Here is a 7,551-nt window from a genome sequence, read left to right on the forward strand (position 1 = left end):
CATTACATCAAGACTAGATTACTGTAATGCAGGTGGTTGCCATGCAGGCTTATTACAAAAACTCCAATTGGTCCAAAACGCTGCAGCTCGAGTTCTGACACGTACAAAAAAGTATGAACATATTAGCCCGGTTCTGTCAACCTTGCACTGGTTACCTATAAAGCATCGCGTTAACTTTAAAATCTTGCTTATTACCTACAGTATAAAGCCTTACATGGTTTAGCTCCTCAGTACTTGAGTGAAATCCTCTTGTATTACAGTCCTTCACGTGCCTTATGCTCTCAGGCGTCCTGTCAGTTGGTAATACCTAGAATTTCAAAATCAAGTGCAGGTGGTAGATCCTTTTCCTATCTAGCGCCTAAACTTTGGAATAGTCTTCCCTGCACTGTCCGGGAGGCAGACACACTCTGTCAGTTTAAATCTAGACTAAAGACGCATCTTTTTAATCTTGCATACACTACACTTCCATAATATAAATCCTCTGAGCGTTTAGGCTGCATTAGTTAGATCAACCGGAAGCAGGAACACAACTGATGTACTTGTTGCATCAAAGAGTGCAGAACAGTACTCTACTCTCAGCCAGTCTTGTCTCATTGTTCCAAGGTTACCACAGCGAGCAGGATGCAGTTCATGGCCTGACCTGATGGTAGAGTGGAGAATGGGAAGCGGCGACCTGACAAGAGCTGAGATGATAGAGCTGGATAAAGAAGGACGCGGCGACTTGACACGTCTTCACTACAAAATTTCAAATGCTATTAGATTATTAATGATAATCTTAAACTATAATTTACCTTATTAGTAAGTTTATTTATTTGTATTTAGCCTTGTTGTGCAAGCACTGTCGAGCTTGTGCAGATGTAGCAGCTTTTGCCAGAGGGGAACTAGAGGGGGGGCAGCTTTAGAATTTCAAAGTTTTACATAATTAATATTGAATATAGGAATTTATAGTCTGTTTAATATTTGACCTGTGTTTCTCTTTCCTTTATCTTAAATGTCTGCTTTCACTGTGCATGCGTGTCTGCGTGTGCGTGTTTGTGTGTGTGCGTGCTTGTCTGTGTATGTGTGTTAGTACATGTGCATATTGTATGTGTGGAGCATTTGTATGTGGGTATGTCTGTCTTCTGTGTTTTCACCTTTTTTCTTGTTTTTACATGTATAACTTTAATTGTTTTGCTTATAGTCAATATGTCTCATGTACAGCTGCTTTGTAACAATGAAAATTGTAAAAAGCGCTATATAAATAAAGTTGAGTTGAGTTGAGTTGAGTTGAGTTGAGTTGAGTTGATTTGAATTGAATTGCCTATATACTTCAATGCCTATATACTTCATATTATCTGGTAATCTGCCAAAGCAAACTATGAATCTGTGAATGAATACAAAAAACTATCATAAAACAGTTTTACTTCTAATCTTGCTAGTAAAAGCTATAGTTTCTTTTCTCTGAACTCTTCATGAAAACCACTGGAAGCTGTCCAGTCTTGGCACAAATACCCGATTGTTGAAAGTGCTTTGTTAGGTGCAACACCCAGTCCTGCAGATACAGCATAGAAAAAAACTTCTAAACTGCTTATGTAAGAGCTATGAAAACTTTTGGTATCTCTGACAGAAGCTTATTAAGCAATATCAGATCCTGACGATATTAGTTTAGAGAGCATGACAGATTTGCAGGCAATCCGATTAGTTCCTCTGTGCAATATGCACTTCTCTCACTTTTGATTTCCTGTATGGTCACCATTTAAAGGCACAATATGTAATATTTTGTTATTAAATATCCAAAAACCACTTGCTCAGTGTGATATATTTCATGCAGTTGTGTACTTACATTATCCCAAATGTTCCCAAGAATGTGCAAATCCAGAGAAATTCCTATTTTAAATACTGTCTCGTCCCTTGTCTCCATTGTAATTGATTTAATACTGCACCATCCTCAGTTTCCGGTTGTAGAAACTATGGCAACACGCAAATGCGGAAGTGGCGGTTATACAGCATCTGGGACGCAGCTGTTTTGTTGTTCAGTTATGGATCACGATTACTCGTTGGCGAGTAAAGTAAATCCTAAAAAATTTAAACGTAGGCCAAATGAGGATTAATATCGGCGTGGCGTTTTCGAAATGGAGAGAGCTTCGCGACCAACTTGGACTCGACAGACACTCCGCTCTCACATGTGTTTTAATAGACAGGTAAGCAAATATTATTTTCTGTACAATAAATAGTCATGCACAGATTATTTGAATAGATATGAATGACCGTATTTTAGTTATTACTATTCTTAGGTGTTGTTCGATGACGCAGTATGTAGTCATGTAACGTTAAAATGTTCTTTGTCACACACTTAGTAAATCTGTAATTTGATCGACTGTGTTAGTTATACAAATTGTTAACAACAAATCTGGGACATCCTATAGATGGTTTCAACAGCAACAACATAAACAAACATTATGTGGCCCAAACTTAACTTCTGGTAGACCTCCGCAAATAATCAATAACAACAGAGTCCCAGCAAAGTAGATTATTTTATTACAATTACTTAACTCAAAGAGTCCGTGTTCAGAGTCTGCGTGCTTCACCCCTCCCCTCTCGTTACCTGATTTACTACTCATTAGTTTTCACTGCTGTCACCTCCTCTCATGTCTTCTGCCTTTGAACTCTTACAGGGAGCCCGGGTCTTTACTAAACTCGACCTACGCAACGCCTACCACCTTGTCCGCATTCGGGAGGGTGATGAGTGGAAGACTGCCTTCAACACTCCTTCGGGACACTACGAATATTTGGTTTTCCCATTTGGGCTTACCAACGCTCCTGCCGTTTTCCAGGACCTCGTCAATAGCGTTCTGGGTGACATGATTAACAGATTTGTCTTCGTGTACCTGGATGACATCTTGATATTTTCCCCCTCTCTCCAGGTGCACACCCAGCATGTTAGGCGGGTCCTTCAGTGCCTACTTGAGAATCAGCTTTATGTCAAGGCGGAGAAGTGCGAATTCCACGCCGAGTCGGTTACGTTCCTTGGTCATATCATCTCCTCCAGCGGTATTCGGGCAGATCCGGCTAAGATAAGAGCTGTCACCGAATGGCCCACCCCCGACTCCCGCAAGGCCCTCCAGCGCTTCCTGGGTTTCGCCAATTTTTACCGGCGATTCATCAGGAACTTCGGCCTCACGGCCGCGCCTCTCACGGCATTGACCTCCACTAAAGAGAGGTTCAGGTGGAATAAGGAAGCTCAGGTTGCTTTTGATTCATTAAAGTCCCGTTTTGTCTCTGCACCTGTTCTATCTGTTCCAGATCCTGCACTCCAATTCATTGTCGAGGTCGGCGAGGTTCTGTCTCAATGATCTCCCGCAGATGGGAAGGTGCACCCGTGCGCCTATTACTCTCACCGCCTCAACCCTGCCGAACGTAACTATGACATCGGTAACCGAGAGTTGTTAGCGGTTAGGCTGGCCTTGGGTGAGTGGCGTCATTGGCTGGAGGGGGCAGCGCAGCCTTCTTGGTCTGGACGGACCATAAGAACTTGGAGTACATCCGTTCAGCCAAGAGATTGTGCCCGCGCCAGGCCCGCTGGGGACTCTTTTTTGGCAGATTCAACTTCACCCTCTCGTACCGGCCAGGGGCCAAGAATCTCAAACCTGATTCATTATCACTCCAGTTCGAGGCTCCGGAGAGAGAGCTCTCAGTTGAGCTCTCACTTGATTTCGTCACAGGGCTCCCCTCTTCTAAGGGTAACACCGTGGTTCTCACTGTGTTGGGCCGCTTCTCCAAGGCGGTTCATTTCATCCCCTTACCCAAACTCCCCTCCGCCCGGGAGACTGCTCAACTGATGGTGGATCACGTTTTCCTGCTCCATGGCTTGCCGATCGACGTGGTTTCGGATAGGGGACCTCAGTTTTCGGCCCGGTTCTGGAAAGAGTTTTGTAGACAGATCGGGGCTTCTGCGAGTCTGTCTTCTGGTTTTCATCCCCAGACCAACGGGCAATGTGAGCGGGCCAACCAGGATCTGGTTAGAATGCTCCGCTGTTTGACATCTAATTATCCTAGCTCCTGGTGTTCTCAACTCTCGTGGGTAGAATACGCTCACAACTCCCTTCCCTCGGCTGCATCAGGTATGTCCCCCTTTCTCTGCTCGTTGGGATATAATCCTCCGCTATTTTCTTCACAGGAACCCGACGCTGCGGTCCCGTCTGCTCTGGCTTTTGTCCGTCGCTGCCATCGCACCTGGAATAAGGCCAGAGAGGTTTTGGCCCTAACTGAAAGACGGACCAAGGCAGCGGCCGATCGTCACCGGTCCTCTCCCCCAACCTATGTATGTGGTCAGCGGGTATGGCTCTCTACCAAGGATCTGCCTCTCCGAGCGCCTTCTCGTAAGCTGGCACCCAGGTTCATTGGTCCATTCCGCATCACTAAGGTGGTTAATCCGGTGGCTGTCAGGCTCAGGCTCCCTCCTACCCTGGGTCGGGTTCACCCTGTCTTTCATGTATCCAGGGTCAAACCTGTGTTCTCCTCACCTCTCCATCCTGCCAGCAGTCGACCCGCCCCCCCCCCACCCCTCTTCTAGTGGATAGCTCTCCTACCTATATGGTTAGGAGATTACTGGATGTCTGTCGCCGGGGTAGGGGCGTACAGTATCTTGTGGACTGGGAGGGTTATGGCGCAGAGGAGAGGAGCTGGGTGCCATCGCGGGATGTCCTGGATCCATCTTTGATGGTGGAGTTCTACCGGCGACGAGGTGAACCCCCTCCTAGGACGCCCGGTGGCGCCATTGGGGGGGGCTACTGTTGGGTCTCGGGTCTAGCACTTCTGGTTTTCTTCCGTGTTGTCCTCTGTGTTTGTTTTGTTGGAGACGTGACGCTGTTTTGACAGCTCGCCACGTGTTCAGAGTCCGCGTGCTTCACCCCTCCCCTCTCGTTACCTGATTTACTACTCATTAGTTTTCACTGCTGTCACCTGGATCTTCCCTCAGTTTTCACTCACCACGGCTGGTTCCTTATTTTCTGCTCTGTCTCCTTTCCCTTTATATTCCTCGTGTTTTCCTTTGTTTGGCGTCAGACCTTTAGAGTTATTTTCCCCTGGTATCGACCGCTCTAGCAAACCTGTCTTGTCTAGTCTAGGCTTCCTTAAGTAACTATTTTTTGAGATTATACTCACCTTGTCGTGTCTTGTCTTGGCTCCAGTGTTTAGCTCACACCCGGGTGTCTGCACTTCATTACCAGTGTCTACTCGGGGATTGCTTCTGCCATCTCGTGGGGGTTCCAGCCGAGTGGGTTCTACTCCAGTTCCGGGAGTCTCTGGCCGAGGAGGATCTCCCCGGTGACGAAGGATTCTTTATATGGACTACACTCACCTTCAGGGGACTTGCTATTTTCAAGTTTGTCTGGCCTTGTGGATCACTCAACTCTAGTGGATCTCTCAGCGCAAGGGGGCTTGCACAGCGGATTACTGTTCTCCCTGTCTGGGTTTTTCTGTTCACGGACTTTGTTCACTGGGACTTTGAGAACTCCCATCTCAAGGATTATCTTTCCCTCACCGGCTGGTCTCGGAAGCCCTGGTGGCACTTAGCTACATCGGTCACGGTGACCGTTTGTTGACTGGAGTTTTTTCACCCTCCACCACGAGTTGGTAATTTCCCCAAGGACTTTATGAACTCTATTACCTCTCTTGTTGTGTGTCCTCTCCCGGCCGAGCGCTCAAGCCCCTAGTCCCGTGCTTGCCCTGTATGTTGCCAAGTTTTTCCTGCTGCAGCGGTTGTTACTCTTTGTTGACTGTCTCGTTGAGTTGCCAGTGACCATTATTAAAAGAATTTGTTCCCTGCACTTGACTCCTTAAGTGATTCCTGACAGAGTTTACAGAAAGATGCTTGAATCACAAAACCAAATGTATCAAAATAATAGTGCCTGGCACCTCAGATGTAGTTCAGTGGAAATAAATGTGCATACTGTGCACAAATAGAAGATCTGATTTGTATCCGATTTGTGACCAAATTTAAACACAATTTTCAACCAATATCATAGGTGTCTGATCAGTAAAAATGCATTAAGTGACTATATACAGGACACATACTATACTTCTCGCACAAATTGAACAACACTGTTACAGTAGAGATAAACTCTTGAATGTGAACCACAAGTGAACAGGCTACCTAATTAAGTGAGTTAAGCATTTTAATGAATGGCTTATAGGCAAACCCTTTAGCTATGACCACTTAGGCTGTGTACACAATAGCCAGCTGTAAATGCCAGCAGCCCTTCTGAAAAAGCCTGGCTGTTGATGCTTCGTTGGTATTGAATTATAAGTAATGTGTTATTAGTGATCTGATTTCACAAATAGTTTGTTTTATCAACAAATATGAATATTGCGGTAGTTTATGTAATCTGGTACAGACATGGATCCTCTTAGACCAACAACATTAACCTATTCTAGGATAGTGACTGAACAACGGTAGAGGAGGTGACGATTGGTCAGGGCGGATTTTGTCTCACCCTTCTTCTACTGTGATTGGATGACTAAGTAAATAGTGACAGTGAGGAGAACAGCAGCAATGACCCAAAATTCATTACACTAATGGTGTTTATAATTTTTGGTACTGCCATTACAAACAATTATAGAAAATATACACTGTCTGGCCTTATCGAGGAAAATGCTTTTTTTGTGGCAAGATCAAATTCTTTGTGAATATGAGTGCTGATGTGTACTTGCAACCACAACAAAAAAGAGGCATTTTCCTTTACTTCTTAAATCTCATTGTTGTTGAAGCCATGATAGTTTTTCATCACAAGTTGTGAGTGTAGATCACCACCACACGAACACCACATTGCTTTTGAGCAAAGCATTTCATCTCACATGCTGTTAGTGTTAGTCCTCATACCCCACATGTAACCAGCTACCTGAGGTTTTCACATTGCTTTGAAGGCAGCACTGTAATGAAACCTTTCATACCTTTTTCTAAACTTTATATTAACTTCTTGAGCCCATGGAATAGAGCTTCCACACAGGGCGGAATACATTTCGAGGTTCTTTTATTTTTGATGTTTGCTAAAAATGAAAGATGCTTTGCAACCATAGCTTACTGACCAAATTTGAAAAACCTTATTGCAGTCTTTATTTGGTTTATTTGGAGTATTTTTATATCATCAATTAAGATAATTACAAATAAAAATGAAATCACACAGGCGTTTCATATTATTTTCAACTAAAGCAAATGCATTGTAAAAAACGTTTAAAAATCGTAACAACATGCAACTCCAAAGTGTCAGTGTGGGGTGACAGAAAATGGAAAATGTTAGAGGGAATAAAGCACTGTACTATAATCCAGCTCATTGAAACAGGATTGGTGAGTCTAATCTCTCAGTGAGAGTGTGCTGGAGCTCACATCATATGATCATTTGCAGCCGCAGTCAAAGATAAGATATTTCACACCACACAGATACTACAAGATATTATAAACTACACTACATAACAGAAGTATTACGCTTATTCAAACCATTTGCTTAGCATGTGTTGCAATAAAAAATTGAAATATAGTGGATAAAATCATCCATTCACATTTTTAAGATGATC

Source organism: Triplophysa rosa, linkage group LG16, assembly GCF_024868665.1.
Source record: "Triplophysa rosa linkage group LG16, Trosa_1v2, whole genome shotgun sequence".
NCBI classification, from domain to species: domain Eukaryota; kingdom Metazoa; phylum Chordata; class Actinopteri; order Cypriniformes; family Nemacheilidae; genus Triplophysa; species Triplophysa rosa.